Source organism: Bos grunniens, chromosome 13 (assembly GCF_055505025.1).
Source record: "Bos grunniens cultivar Pamir isolate PY7600 chromosome 13, Bosgru_T2T1.0, whole genome shotgun sequence".
Taxonomy (NCBI): Eukaryota; Metazoa; Chordata; class Mammalia; order Artiodactyla; family Bovidae; genus Bos; species Bos grunniens.
The window spans coordinates 59,956,830-59,973,227 of NC_141177.1; the positions used below are offsets into that span (position 1 = coordinate 59,956,830).

At 42.9% G+C, this 16,398-nt stretch overlaps 1 pseudogene across 1 annotated transcript; it reads right to left on the minus strand.

Annotated features, from left to right (window-relative positions):
* Positions 1 to 1,557: 1,557 nt before the first annotated feature.
* On the minus strand, positions 1,558 to 5,601 carry LOC147361072 (uncharacterized; annotated as a pseudogene). Its single transcript, XR_015139700.1, has one exon. The product of XR_015139700.1 is annotated as an uncharacterized LOC147361072 (transcript).
* Between the last annotated feature and the right edge of the window lie 10,797 nt (positions 5,602 to 16,398).

A 16,398-nucleotide genomic window follows, 5' to 3' on the forward strand; every position in this document is an offset into this window, starting at 1 on the left:
ACCTGAATGACTGATTAGGTCGACGCGCAGATGGCCAAACCTCCTCGAGCCTCCGACGGACCGGGCCTCCTCGCGACAGGGTGTCGGGCCTCCACCGCTTTTCCGAGAGGAGCGCGGTAGAGATCCTTCCCGCGCCCTGGGCGCTTGGGTTCCGCAGGGCCTTCCCCGGCTGATGGTTCCCGCCCCTGGGGAATGACGAGGCCTTCTTTCGGCTCTGCCAGCCCTGGGGACACTCAGGGGAGGCGCGGGCCTGAGTGTAGGGCTGCGCCGTCGAAGTCCGCGGGCCGGGAAGCGGGAGCCCTCACCCCCAGCCTTTTGGCGACTCCCAGGGCCCGGCCATCCGCGAGCTCGCCGCCTGTAGGCCTGAGCAATGGGCGCAGCCAGCTAGGGGCTGGACTTCCCGGGCTTCGCGCAGAAACCCCAGTTCTCAGCATCCGGGGCGCTCTGGGAGTGTGCACGGCACATGTACCAGTCCACGCATTCACCCCAACCTCCAACCCTGGGGAGCGCTACCTGAGCCACGGAGCAGCGGCTCCTCAGCAGGCCTGCACCGCTTCACCGCGCGTGCGGCTTCTTAGGGATACAGGGAGGAGCGCAGCGGGCTGGCGGGGCACCGGATGGCCGGGACTACGATCGGGAGCGCCCGGGACGCTGGGACTGCTCTCCCGGGCGCCGCGGAGCCGAGCCCTTCCGCAGCTCGCAGGTCTCGCCCAGGACCTCGGCCGAGGCCGCCACAGGTGCCTTCGGGTCAAACCCGGAGCAGCTGCCCCCAGTTCTTTCAATTCTTCACACTATTGCTTAAGTAGCAGGAGGTCGGGGGTGGGGTGAGGGGGGATAGAGGCCAAGTCCCCTGGTAGCTGGGGGACAAATAGGGCGCACTAGGCGGCCGGGGATGAGGCGAGCGAAGGGCCGTCAGCTCAAATCTCTCCATGGGTGATTTTAACACGCCGAGAGGCGCAGCATATGGTTTATATGTTGGGCGGAGGATACAAAGAACGACTTTGCACCGAGGGAGTCTCCTGACACCAAAACCTAGCATTCCCGACTTCGTGGGGCCTGAGTGGCAGGAGACTGGATTTTTTGGTTGAGTTGCAATTAAAGAGAGATAATTATGCCCCGGCCTCTCAGCTTATTAATATTTATAGCCTGGAGCGACAAGACCTTCGCTCCCTGGAGGCGGATTTTTCAACCCCAGGCATGGAGCCCGGATGTCTCCGCAGACAGGGGCTCCGCCAGTGACCCAACAGGAGAAAGTGCGGTGTGTAAAATAGAGCTCGTCCGCTTTCTGCGTTTCTCCTAATTAAGTAAACCGTGGAAGTTGAGTGAGCCTGGGTATGGATGCGCCCCGCGGGTACCGCTGCCGGTGCTTCCCGAAGCGGCCAGGCCAGCACCTCGCAACGCCTCCCGTCCAGCCCTCCGCCCGGCACCCGTCAGCGCGGGTTTCAGGAGCCCAGTTATTGTTTCTATTAATTAATTACGCAAACAATACCTTCCTGCAATAAGCTTCTAGCCACTAGGACACCCAGGGTGTTAGAAACATGTTCCAATAACTAGGACTCGGGGTAAATGTCTTTTATGCTCCCTCCCTCCTCTTAGAGAGCCTGAGGGGCGAGTAGTAGTAGTCAACGCCGCTTGGCTTTGGGATGGTTCTGCAAAAATGCCCACGTCGGGGTTCTGTCTGCATCTGCGGGACGTCGCGCTGCGTTCCTACTCCTGGCGTGGTCCTAGGGCGTCGGCGAAGCGAAAGGGGCTCTCTGCGCCCCGCGTCGCACCCCGGGCCTGGGCGACGAGCCGAAGTGGCGACAAAGCAAGGGCTGCGCGGGCCGATCCCGCAGGGGCCTCCAGCCGGGGCGTCCGGCTCGGCCAGCAGGCTGAAGCTTTTGCAAAGAGTCCTTCGCGCAGCGTCTGATTTCTGCTTTCCCCGCAAAGCTGACGGGGACCGGGAGGATGCGCGTCGACCCGCCGGGGTGCGGGGTCGGGGGGAGGGGCCGCGGCGTCCCCGCGCCCCATTCTCAGGTAATAAACGCTAGGTTCCGCCCGGGCGCCGCCGCGTTCCCATGGCAACGCAGCGCCTCGCAGATGCCCGGGAGTCCCGGCTGCTGGAGGCTACACTGCAAATGGAGCTCTTCGCTGTGGCCGCCGCGGCAGCCAGCCTCTTCCTGCTCCGGGTATTCCTCGTCTTCCTCTCGGTCTACGTCGGCTCTGGGCCTCTCCACCAGTCTCTGTCCCAGAACTGCTAAATGCAAAAAGAAATCTGTCGTTGCAAGGGGGTGCTCCTAATGGAGATGCACACCACAAAGGAAGGTACCTGCTACATCCTACGGGTACCGATGCGGTCCTCACCTCTGCACCCCGGCCCAGATGTGGCGACACAAGTCACGGCTTCACAGTTCATCGGCCCTGAGGGCTGGTTAGCACCAATATCAATCAATGAGGAAGACTCACTGGGTATTAAAAGGATGATCAACAGGCTCTTATTATAATGATAATGGATTGTAGCATAAAAACATATTTATCAGAGACGTGGACGGCATTGTAAGCGAGTTTTCTTCACACACCATCTCTCTATACACACACACACACCTGAGAAGAAAACGTTTTTGGCAGGCATGAAATGAATTTTTCTATTTACCCACATAAAGACTGTGTGTAACTCGAGTGGTGGAGTTAAACAGGACGGAACAGTGGCACTACATAATTTACAATGAGGAATCTGCTACTTCAAAAATAAAAGCTATACTGGTTATTCAGTCCATTGCCGTTTTTATGTGTGCAACCTTTTTAATGGGTTAGCCCAGTTTAAAACAATAATGGTAATGATGATAATCTTCAGTTTTATTATGGGAAAGTAAATATGATAGAAGGGTAATCTCTTCAATGTTAATGTCCAGTAAATAAAAACACTTGCTTTTTTGTGACTAATTTACACTTACTGCTTGAAATAATGTATACCAATGTTATTTTTGTTTTCTTGACATTCCAGCAGAGTCTTGGGTGACTGCCATATTATCCATTCCCTACCCCTTCTTATCCTGCTTTTTTCTATTTTTAAAATAAGTTAAAAAATTTTTAGAATAGTTTAGGCTTGTCAAAAAGTGGCAGAGCTTTCCTGTTCTTAGTCCCAGTTTCCCCTATTGTTAACATCTTGCATTAATGAGGTATTTTTTGTCACAACTAATGAACCAAAACTACTGTATTATTATAAACTAAACTACCTACTTCATTGGAATATCATTCAAATTGTTTTTTTTTTCTGTTCTTAGATCCCATTCATGATATCACATTACATTTAATTCTCATGTCTCCTTAGGCAGTGACAGGTTGTCAGACTGTCCTTGTTTTTGATGACCTTGAGAGTTTGAGGATCTGTTTAAATTGTGGTATAATTTACAGATAGCGAAATGCAGAGACTCCAAGTTATAGTGTTATGAATTTTGATAACTGCATATACCTTATTAATCCACATTTGCATAGGAAACATCAGTCTTATATTTTAAATGTCACAAAAAAATGGTTTCCATGTATTTGTATAGCTTTCTCCCACAAAGATACACAATATACTAAAAATTTCCCCAAATATTTCAATTCCAACTTAATATTTAAAATTTTTCAGTTCCAAAGGATATTAAAGAGCTATTAACCTACTGTTATCTTAATGAGCTGTTGATCTCTTAGTTCAATCATCTTAATTGATGCTACTACTCATCATTCTTTATTCTAGAACATTTTCTTCTCTATGGAGAGTAGTCTAGGCATGCTCTGTAAGAAACCAGACAAATTGGGGAATGAGTCAGTCTCAGGATGCTTACAGGGATGGCTTAGTAATTTTAAAAAGCAGATTCTTCATTTTTAAGTTCTTAATACTGAAGTGATGATTAATGCACTCATTCATGTACAGCTCTTGGGGGAACTGTTTTTAAATACATTTCAGCAATTTTGTCATAGCTCACTGATTCTCCCAATTATATTTAAAAAAATGCTTCATACTTCCTTAAGTCCTTAAGAATTTGACACATGGTATAACCCTCAAACATATATATTTTAAGTGATATGAAGTAACTTATAACTGGGAAAGGAAAGAAAGGTCTTATACCCTTGTGAACGTGGACACTATAATCCAGGATGTGTAACAGGTGCGTTCAGAGATGAGTGAAGCACTCAATCACAGGCATACCTCATTTCATTGCACTTTGCTTTATTGCGTTCCACAGATTGCATTTTTTTCTTTTTTTTAATAAATCGAAGGTTTGTGGCAACACTATATTGAAGAAGTCTATCTGTGCCATTTTTGCAAAAGCCTTTGCTCACTTCATGTCTCTGTGTCATATTTTGGTAATTCTCACAATATTTCACTTTTTCATGATTATATTTGTTATGATGATATGTGATCAATAATTTTTGATGTTTTACTACTATGAGCTGCTAGAGGCTCAGATGATGATTAGCATTTTTTAGCAATAAAGTACTTTTAACTATGTGTGTACATTTTTTAAACATAATGCTATTGTACTCTTAACAGACTAAAGTATAGTGTAAATATAACTTTTATATGCACTGGGAAAATGAAAACGTGTATGACTCACTGGATCACATTATTTGCTCTATTACAGTGGTACAGAAATGAATCTGCAATATCTCTGAGGTACATCTGCAATGGAATCTTATTTCCTCTCATTTCTGTGGTATTTCATGCTAGCAGGTTCAGTGGATCATATTTTTATGGCTAGTAATATAGAGGAATAGACATCAGAGAATATGTAAAATTTAAAGGCCATGTTTCTCCTCATTCAGTTCAGTTCAGTTCAGGTCAGTCGCTCAGTCGTATCCGACTCTTTGCGACCCCATGAATCGCAGCCCGCCAGGCCTCCCTGTCCATCACCAACTCCCGGAGTTCACTCAGACTCCCATCCATCGAGTCAGTGATGCAATCCAGCCATCTCATCCTCTGTCGTCCCCTTGTCTTGCCCCCAATCCCTCCCAGCATCAGAGTCTTTTCCAATGAGTCAACTCTTCGCATGAGGTGGCCAAAGTACTGGAGTTTCAGCTTTAGCACGATTCCTTCCAAAGAAATCCCAGGGCTGATCTCCTTCAGAATGGACTGGTTGGATATCCTTGCAGTCCAAGGGACTCTCAAGAGTCTTCTCCAAAACCACAGTTCAAAAGCATCAATTCTTTGGCGCTCAGCCTTCTTCACAGTCCAACTCTCACATCCATACATGACCACAGGAAAAACCATAGCCTTGACTAGATGGACCTTTGTTGGCAAAGTAATGTCTCTGCTTTTGAATATGCTATCTAGGTTGGTCATAACTTTCCTTCCAAGGAGTAAGCGTCTTTTAATTTCATGGCTGCAGTCACCATCTGCGGTGATTTTGGAGCCCCCCAAAATAAAGTCTGACACTGTTTCCACTGTTTCCCCATCTATTTCCCAAGAAGTGATGGGATCAGGTGCCATGATCTTCGTTTTCTGAATGTTGAGCTTTAAGCCAACTTTTTCACTCTCCTCTTTCACTTTCATCAAGAAGCTTTTTAGTTCCTCTTCACTTTCTGCCATAAGGGTGGTGTCATCTGCATATCTGAGGTTATTGATATTTCTCCCAGCAATATTGGTTCCAGCTTGTGTTTCTTCCAGCCCAGTGTTTCTCCTGATGTACTCTGCACAGAAGTTAAATAAGCAGGGTGACAATATACAGCCTTGACGTACTCCTTTTCTTATTTGGAACCAGTCTGTTGTTCCATGTCCAGTTCTAACTGTTGCTTCCTGACCTGCATACAGGTTTCTCAAGAGGCAGGTCAGGTGGTCTGGTATTCCTATCTCTTTCAGAATTTTCCACAGTTTATTGTGATCCACACAGTCAAAGGCTTTGGCATAGTCAAGAAAGCAGAAATAGATGTTTTTCTGGAACTCTCTTGCTTTTTCCACGATCCAGCGGATGTTGCCAATTTGATCTCTGGTTCTTCTGCCTTTTCTAAAACCAGCTTGAACATCAGGAAATTCACAGTTTACATATTACTGAAGCCTGGCTTGGAGAATTTTAAGCATTACTTTACTAGCGTGTGAGATGAGTGCAATTGTGTGGTAGTTTGAGCATTCTTTGGCATTGCCTTTCTTTGGGATTGGAATGAAAACTGACCTTTTCCAGTCCTGTGTCCACTGCTGAGTCTTCCAAATTTGCTGGCATATTGAGTGCAGCACTTTCACAGCATCATCTTTCAGGATTTGAAGTAGCTCAACTGGAATTCCATCACCTCCACTAGCTTTGTTCATAGTGATGCTTCCTAAGGCCCACTTGACTTCACATTCCAGGATGTCTGGCTCTAGGTCAGTGATCACACCATCGTGATTATCTGGGTTGTGAAGATCTTTTTTGTACAGTTCTTCTGTGTATTCTTGCCACCTCTTCTTAATATCTTCTGCTTCTGTTAGGTCCATACCATTTCTGTCCTTTATCGAGCCCATCTTTGCATGAAATGTTCCCTTGGTATCTCTAATTTTCTTGAAGAGATCTCTGGTCTTTCCCATTCTGTTGTTTTCCTCTATTTCTTTGCATTGATCGCTGAAGAAGGCTTTCTTATCTCTCCTTGCTATTCTTGGGAACTCTGTATTCAGATGCTTATATCTTTCCTTTTCTCCTTTGCTTTTCACTTCTCCTCATTACTATTCACTATTAATGCAGGACTATTTTTAAGAACCCCAGTAGGGTTGGAGCTCTGACCACATTTAGTTGAAGGTGGTCGTGTCAGATGATGCTTCTGTCAGTAATTCCAGAAGCTGCCTTTGAGAAGCAATTTTTGGATATTATAGCTTTTAGAGTCAGGCCATTTTGTGTCAACACAATTCGGGCCCCATGTTATCTTTCTCAGTCTACAAGTAAAAACCAAGCCAACAAGGGCAGAAGACTGTTCAAAAGGTATGGGTAGCAGTAAGTAGATGACAAAAGAAGAGGCAAAGATCTGTGTAACTAGCATGAATATATTTTCCACCCATTCTGAAGAAAAAAATCTCAGTTCCTACCCAAACCAAGTAATATCAACAAATAACCTCCAGAAAAATAATTCTGGGGAGGAAGAGAATGAATTTTTTTGGAGAAGTAATGCCCTTTTAATGAAGCCTACCTTTATGTATAGCTAAGAAAAGACAATGTTAAACAAGTTAGCATCTGTGATATTTGGTTATTTGCCTGAATTTGGATAAGTTGTGACTATCAGAAAGGATGTCAGAAATAGTCTGTGTTTTTCTACATGCTTACAAATTGTATTTCAGCAGCTGTCACTCATGACTGAGTGTTTGGCTGAGCAGAACCATGGAATCCTGTGTGCACTGGGTCAGGCAACAGTGACTAACAAATGTGGCCTCTGAGATTAGATAGCCAGGTCTATATCTAATGCCACCACTGACCTGCAGGTGACCTTAAGCATGTCACTTAACTGTGCCCTCAACTCTAAAATGGGATATTAATATCAACTTTATAGAATTGTTGTGAGGGTTAAATGACATATGAACATAACACTCCAAATAAGGAGCACATAAGAATCATTTAATAGTGATATTATCATTATTTTTACTGTTATTAATTTTTGAATAGGTGCCACAGCCAGGTAATATACTGCAATCTTCAGTAACATAAAAATCAGATATGTTAGTGATGTAAAAATCAGATAACTTAGTGCATGAAGCCTGAAGATCGAATCCCTAGGTTTGAGCCTGTTTGACCTATCTTGTAATTAACAAGCTCTTATTTCTGGCCTATAATATTGATTGTCCTAAATTCTGTTGATTTTGCTGTGTTCTTTTTCATTATCACAAAAGAGATACAAATGAAAAGGAAATATAACTCCTGTCATGCCTTCCCCAAGCCCCAAGTGGATAAGCTGTGTGATCACACAGCAATCCCGACACGATTCCCCCAGGAACACTGAAGAAAGGACACCTGCAAAGTCTCCTCCACTTTCTCAACAGTTTAAGGGGTAATGACCATGTGTCAGCTCTGTTTGGAGCTGACTATCCATAAACAGATACAGTCCCCACCCTCAAGAAGCTTACAGTTCACTGGGGCAAGATACTAAAGTAAACATGCAATTAGCAGACAGGATGAGTGCCATGATAGAGGGGGGCACAAGTAGAGAATGAGCTTACCCGAGCCCAGACAGAGGGGCACAGGGAGGAAGGCCCAGGGAAGATACCTAATGTAGGTATTGAGGAAAAATATCACATTGATCCAGGTGAGTAATAAGGAATGTTGAGCTGAGAAGGATGGAGAGAAGGGATGAGGCTCCAGAGGAAGAAGAAACAAAGCCTGGCCATCAGTTGGATATGGGGAGTGAGGGAGAGCAGAGGGGAAAGGAAGACCCCAGTTTTCCATTTGGGGGACTGGATGGATGGTAGAGCTGTGGATTGAGGGTAACTCCAGAGAAAGAGCAGGTTTGAGGAGGAAGATGTCTTGTCTGATCTCGGGTACAAAAATTTGAGGTGTCCAGGAGACATGAACTTGGAGATGTCCAGTCTACAGATGGATACCTGGCTGATACCTGACTTGGAAGCATAATGAAAGCATGATTTCCAGGTGTTCTAGAGTGTCCTATATGGTCATCCCTATAATCTTAACCCTCTTAGGTCAGGGAAATTTCCTGTAAAAAGTAGACTTACAGTTTTCATCTATAGGAAAATAGCATTCACTCTGTAGAACATCACTTTATAACTAAATTGAACACATTTTCCAATCCTAAAACAAAGTATGTGCAGAATTATAGTTAGTTCCCTCATTTAGCATAAGATGTTTATTATAAAATGTCTCAAGGAGTTTTAAGAATTGTGAAAATGGATTACAGTAAACACATTTCACTCCTGCCAGTTTCTTTGCTTATTCTAGAACATTAAGAGCCAAAGTACGAAGTTCTAATACCTGTGAACAAAGAAATCACTCTCGCTGACTCAGATGGCCTGATTAGGGTGGGTGTTGAGGGAGACGGAACCCATAGCCTAGAACAGAGATGATGTGACATGGCAGGTGAGAGCTTGGGCATCAGAGTGGGAGGGGAAAGCTGAGTCCTGGCAGGCTTTACTGTTTCCTAGCGGGCAAGGTCATACCTCCAAGCCTTAGTTTCTTTCTCTAAATATTGGATACAACATTAGTGCTTTTCTTACTTATTATGAAGATTCAACCAGATAATCCATCCATAGCCTTAGCACAAATACCTGCAACATAGAACGTCTCAATAAGTTTAGCTATTTATTATGGATGACCCACTTAACTAACTTGGGGCCACATTTTATTTAGACTAAGTTGGTATCTCTTGGGTTATTTACTTCTCAAAGTCTGGTTTCTTCCAACAGGCCATCTTAGGATTTGCTGTTTATTGTTCATAGAATTGTGGCTGCATTTAAAATAAATGATACTAGAAGGAATGGCCTCACTGATTACAGGGACTTTACTTTTACAACAATAAAAACAGATATAAAGTTTTAGGCATCATTTCTTAGGTAAATTGAGACCATGCTCCACGCTTCTCCCGAGCTCTCATGGCAACAGCAACAAAAGCCTTTTTCCCTGTTAGATGAAGACCATGCTCTCTGACTTTTGGTTTAGTTGACTTTTCCCTCCACTCTCTCACCGTCTCTGACAAAGGCCTGAAGGCTGAACTCTGCAGACTGGAAAGTGAAGCCAGTGTTCGTGTCAGTGACTCGCTGCGGCCCTGGGAGCTTTGGTTAAACACAAGTATAAATGCTGCTTCTCTGAGCTCTGAAACTGACACACCACAACTCTGCTTCAAAAGAAAGCACAATTAACAATTTTGTTAAAGTTGGCATTTGGCAATAAGGACGTATGGCCAACATCCCTGCCAGCTCACGCCTAGGAGGGAAGACGTCTGGGAACAAGGCCAGTGAGAGGCTGGGCCTGGTGGGAGGACTACCACTCTGCATCAGAGGCCAGGGCCTCTCCAGTGTGAGAAGGGCTCAGGACAGCACTCTGGGCGCAGGGTCCAGGAGCAGTGTGATTCTTAAGTTCAAGCATTCTGTCCTCAAACTCTTTGGCAGCAATGCATCATGCAGCGTCTGTGAGGGTGCAGCAGACAAGCTTCCCCTCCTTCTCACATGAGACTGACACTGTGTCTTCTGCAGCTCCCAACTTTTCTTGTAAACTCAGTATACAAATCTTGTGTTGCCTGGTTATTGTCCTTGAGTTAAAAAAGAACTCCAGAGTAAACTGAGGGGTGTGAGGCTAGGAAGTAAAGGGTGCCGGAATCGGGCATAACATCCATGAGGCAGAAGAGTAAATATATAACAAATAAATATTTGTTGAATACTGAATCACTGCCTAGATACATGTCTGTTATTTCCTAAGCATGATAATGTATGAAGATGCATATATTATCCCATTTTTGACAGGTCAAAGTGAGTCACATCAAATTAAGCAAAGAAGTCACTCTGGGCTGGAATTTCAGATTCTTTAATAATGAGTTGTGTACACACACACACACCACTCAGTATCATGAATACTATTTACATGCCAATCAAAACTACAGTGAGGTACCATCTCATACCAGTCAGAATAGCCATCATCAAAAAGTTTACAAATAACAAATGCTGAAAGTGTGTGGAGAAAAGGGAATCCTCCTACGCTGCTGGTGGGAATGCAAATTGGTGCAGCCAGTACGGAAAAAACTAAAAATAGAATTGCCATATGATCCTTCAATCCAACTCCTGGGTATATATGCAGAGAAAACTATAATTCAAAGAGATACATGCACCCCCTATGTTCACAGCAGCACTACTCACAATAGCCACAAAAATGGAAGCAGCCTAAATGTCCATCAACAGATGAATGGATAAAGAAGATGTGGTTTATATTCAATATATACAATGGAGTACTATTCAGTCATTGAAAAATAGAAATTATGCCATTTGCAGCAACACAGATGAAACTAGAGATTATCATACTAAGTGAAGTAAGTCAGAAAGAGAAAGACAAATGCCATATGATAGCGCTCATATGCAGAATCTAAAATATGACACAAATGAACCTATCTATGAAACAAAAATAGACTCACAGACACAGAGAGCAGACTTGTGGTTGCCAGGGGGAGGGGGCTGGGGAAGGATGAGTGGGAAGTTGGGTTAGCAGATGTAAGCTATTATATATGGAATGGATAAACAACAAAGTCCTACTGTATAGCATAGAGAACTATATCCAGTATCCTACGATAAACCATAATGGAAAAGAACATTAGAAAAAAATATATATGGGTATAACTAAAATCACTTTGTTGTACAGCAGAAATCAACACACTGTAAATCAACTATACTTCAATAAAATAAATTGAAAAAATAAATTTAAAAAGAATATCATTTATAGGATCTTTCTCAACAAAAATGCAGAAACTAGGTGATGGGTATCATATATACTAAATGTTAAATTGCTTCCTGGTTTTATACCAAGCAAAAAGAGTAGAGCAAATTATCAGACTTCTTATTTTTCACACAATTGCTTGCCTAGGATTATTTCTACTTCTTAGGAAACAGCTTGAACTATATAAGCTACACAATTACATTTTTTAAAAAATCATTTTCAGTATAATCCCAGCAACATCACATGAGACACTTTCAGGATTTGCTGTCACCTGGAATAAAATACAGACAGAAGCACAAGCTTGCATGAGAAGGGGAAGTGCCAAGTCAATGCACAACTTTAGTATTGGTATTAGTCCACTATATACAGTAATTATATTTTTTAAACCAAAGCCTGGCATCTGATCTGGTAGAAACACATGAGAGAAATAGGGCAAATATTTAAAACCAGAACAGTCTCAGAAAGTTTGGATGGTTGTTTTACTGAATTATTAAGCGTGAGGAAAGTATTTGGGGATAATTTGGACATGCCTGTACTTTCTATTACTATTGATTTTAATTGTACCTTTTCAGTTCTTGTTCCGTATACCTGCCTGTTTCTTAGAAACCTAAAATAACTATGAGTAGTGGCAATTCAACTTAAGAATCTTAAACCTTAAAATAGTAGTTGTTAAACTTCAGATAACATACTGCTAGTTTTTCCCCAAGATACTCCAAAGACTATGTCTACAAAGGCACTGGAAAACTGTGTATTGAATAATGTCAATGTGGGCAGACATAGAGGAAAATCAGATAGGAACATCTTTCCATTTGATTTAAAAATCTGTATTTTCTCTGAATTATGCGGCTAACTTTATTTATTCTGAATTTCAGGTACTGCCAGATATGTCACTATTTGCTTGATTTGAGGGAAATATTAAAAGAACTCAGAGAATCATAATACCTGAAAAAATCTATTTACTGAGTACTTAACTATGTGCAAGCTTTGGTACTCAGACACAGAAAAAGAACAAATAGCCAAATCACCTTATGGCAGATTAATTACTGGCCTCAAGAAGTCTCTGAGAAAATAGAATAGTAGGAAGGGGACAGTGGCAATACAAGGTGGGACGGTTTTGACGTGCCAGGAGCTGAGGTCAGCAACTCGCCCTGGCCCTCTGGAGCACACCCAATAAGTGGCTGAGTGACAACACCCAGCATGGTGCCTGCCTCACTGCTCTGCTTCTCAGGGATCAAGCCTTTCAAGAGTCTCCACTGGAGGATACTGCTCAGGATTCAACAGAATATATGTCACAGTTGAAAATATACCTCGTGGGGATAAAGATAGGTAGTCATCTTCAGGATGAGTCTAAACTCACAGCAATCTGTTTCTGCTAGGTTCTTTTCTTTTTTTTTTTAACTGGAGTATAGTTGATTTACATTGTTGTGTTAGCTTCAGGTATACAGCAAAGTGAATCAGCACTGTTGTTGTTCAGTGGCTAAGTTGAGTCCGACCCTTTGCGACCACATGCACTGTAGTAGGCCAGGCTCCTCTATCCTCCACTATCTCCGGGTACGTGTGTATGTGTGTGCACGCACGTGCATGCGCACACACTCAGTCGTGTCTGATTCTTTGTGGCTGGATGGACTAGAGCCCACCAGAGTATGCTCAAATTCATGTCCAGAATCAGTTACATATATATACATATAATCCACTCTTTTTCAGGTTCTTTTCCCATGTAGGCCATTATAGAATGTTGAGTAGAGTTGCCTGTGCTATACTGTAGGTCCTTACCAGCCATCTACTTCATATACAGTGGTGTGTATAAGTTAATCCCAATACTCAATAAGATTTTAATGTCAAGTCTTAAGAGAAGGTATGGGAGTGCAAAGTACAGGAAAGCAGGCACCGGACAAGCTACAAACTGTAAGCTAAATATGCATTCTTTGAATTAAAAATGAGTATTTGCTCATTTACATATTCCAAGTATTTGCTATTAGCCAAGTTACTAACCTCTCTGTGCCTCTTTTTCCTCATCTTCAAAATGGGATATTATTAATATCTACCTCACAGGGTTACTGTGAGGATTAAATGAGATCATTCATGTAAAGGACTTGGAACATTGCCTGCTACATAGTGCTATTATATTTGAAGCCAAAATAAAAACAGTGTCTGAAGTAGAGATGTTAATAAAAGGGAATAGATGCAATTTAAACCATTTGATTTGGGAGAAAGGCAGAATTTGTGTTCTAAATTTCCTTTATTTTTATCTTTTACTTATTATTCATGTGAGAATTATTTACTTATTATTATTCACGTGAGAATCCTGGTGGTCCCACAGTTAAGAATCCTCACTTCCACTGCAGGCAGGTCTGGTTCAACTCCTAGTCAAGGAGCTAAGATCTAGCATGTCTCACGGTGTGGTCAAAAAAAAAAAAAAAATAGGGTCCTTGCCTCTTAGAGATTCAAACTGAGATGTTAGTGGATGAAATGATATGATAGCTGGGATTTGCTTAAAAAATAAGACAGTGGGTTACAGCTGGAGAAGGAAGGAGGATAGAAGGGAAACAAGGTTGGCCATATGTTAATGGCTATGAAAGATGGCAATAGACATGTAAAGCTTCATTACACTTACCTCTACTTCTGTATATGTTCAAACCAACACTAAATGTTTTTAAATAATCAAGTCAGTAGCTACTATCTGCTCTTATGTATAAATTCTCTGGTGGAGACTGAATGTTCAATTTTTCTTTTCAAACTAGGCAAGCATGAATTTATGTCAACCTAATGCAGGAATCATGTTGCTACGGCAACTCTTCATCACATTAAATGATTATAGAGTCAAAATGGCAGCAGGCTTTCTCCAGGGGATGATCTGAGTATTGGAGAGAGAAAGCCATTCCAAAGACCCCTCCCAGCCACCCCCATACCTTCAAAGAGCCTCCATCTCCCACCTACCATAAGGGATTGAGGAAAAAAATGTCAACTGAGTTGTAAGTCCAGAAAATTAGATGATGAGGAGCCCCTGGTGCAGACTCTTAGAAGAAGTCACCTAAATTCTCAATCTGTCAACTGGATTTTACGTGAAGTAGTTCAGGTGAAAGTGAAGTCGCTCAGTCGTGTCTGATTCTTCTCGACCCCATGGACTGTAGCCTACCAGGCTCCTCTGTCCATGGGTTTTTCCAGGCAAGAGTACTGGAGTGGGTTGCCATTTCCTTCTCCAGGGGATCTTCCCAACTCAGGGATTGAATCCAGGCCTCCCGCATTGTAGGCAGATGCTTTACCATCTGAGCCACCAGGGAGATAGTTCAGGTGAGGGCTGCCAGTTGACAAGCAATAAGTTCTTCCTAAGAAAACAGACAGACTATCAGTTTCTTCCCTTTATGCCCTTTTCCAACATGTGCAACTGGGTCAATAAGAAACAAAGCCCAATCCCAGCTTCCTACAGGTGGGACTCTTTCCACAGAGGCCCACTGTGCACTTTTAGAGTCACAAGGAAACCATCAGATGGCCAGGATCTGTGGACATCATTAAGTCCATGGCCCTGCCCTCAGAAGACTTTCTCTGTGACATTCCATGTGTGACCTGAACAGCCACATGAGGACAGAGGGACCCCAGGTAAACAGCAGGAGGGTTCATTCCATGACACAAAACAGGCCATCTCAGCTTTGCTCCTTGGAGAGATTGGCTAAGGTCCCCACCTCTCAATCTGTTTGCAAGAAACCGTGGGCAAGTTGTATTACCTCTGTGTGTACATTTCCTCACTGTGGTTCCCTCAAGGTTGTGATGAGAATGAAATAACTCAAAATATGAAGAAAAGCCCTGAAGAATATATGAATGATTGCCACTCATGAGAATGGAGAGAATTATAAAGCCACTTAAATCATTGCTTTTTCCCCCTTCTCTTCTTCTTCCCCTCTCTCCTTCTTTTCAAATCCCTTTCTTTCTGTCTTAAAAATTCTACAAACCAGACTGAGATTTCTAGCATGTTCCTTGGAGACAGTTTCCTCACCTTTTTAACAATTAGTTTAAGTTCCTGGGTGTTAATAAGCACCTAATACATGGCACACTAGTCTTTGAATTCAATCATCCATCAAATTCCCTGCTAGGGCCTCTCACACTAACTCACAGTGCTGTCTTTCTCCTTCAATCCCCCTCCACCCAATCAAATCCAATACTTTGTCATCCATGCCATTATGCTGCATCTCTGAAAATTGCCTACATTGTACAACCTGGAAAGCTAGTTACCTAGAATTTCATCTATTAACAATCAAGAAATTATCTTTGTTATAGAAGTAATGAAATGTTTATTTTGGCTGAGTCAACATGGAGGATTTGGTTTTTGTTTTTTTCATGTTTTCCCAACACTTGGTGCTGGCTGCAAGAAACCTCCCACATCCTGCTTGGCATCAGGGATTCAAAACATTTTTAAAGTGATGGAACGTCTGTGCTGGTGTGTATTTTAATATTGCTCCATGGTTTTGAACAGGCTGTTTTTCAAGAGGCTGCTTCTGTTCTCTGTTTTTTAATTATTAGTATTATTTCAGGTAGAAATGCTGACAAGTACAGTCTTCATTCAAAGCTCTTTTTTTTTTTTCTTTTCACTCTTGAAAATGGTCCTTCCCAATCCTGTCTTTGGTTTTCAGAATGCATGATGCTTGTCAGGCCTTTGAATGGTGTGTTAATTATAAATTGATTGAGCATGTCTTCATTTAGTTACCACAGAATGCTGGCTATGGGGAGGGAGGCACATTCTTCTGAGAGCTCCTTATGGGGCAGAGACCCCTGAGCAGAGACAGGCTGAGCCCTGAAATGCAGCACACACAGCAGGGAGCCTGCAGGAGGGAGAATGTGGACCAGAGTCTCCAGTGAATCCAAAGGGCAACAGGGATCCACTTTAAGTCCTAGAGAAGTGACATGAGAGCCTGTTGAGAGCCATCATCTTGTGGTCTCCTTGTGACTTAGGTTAAGTCTATAACAATCCAATCAGATCATAAAGTAATCTGCTTGATGGCCGGGCAGTCAAATGGCAAATAATGGTCTATATAGGCTCACATCTAAATCTAAGATG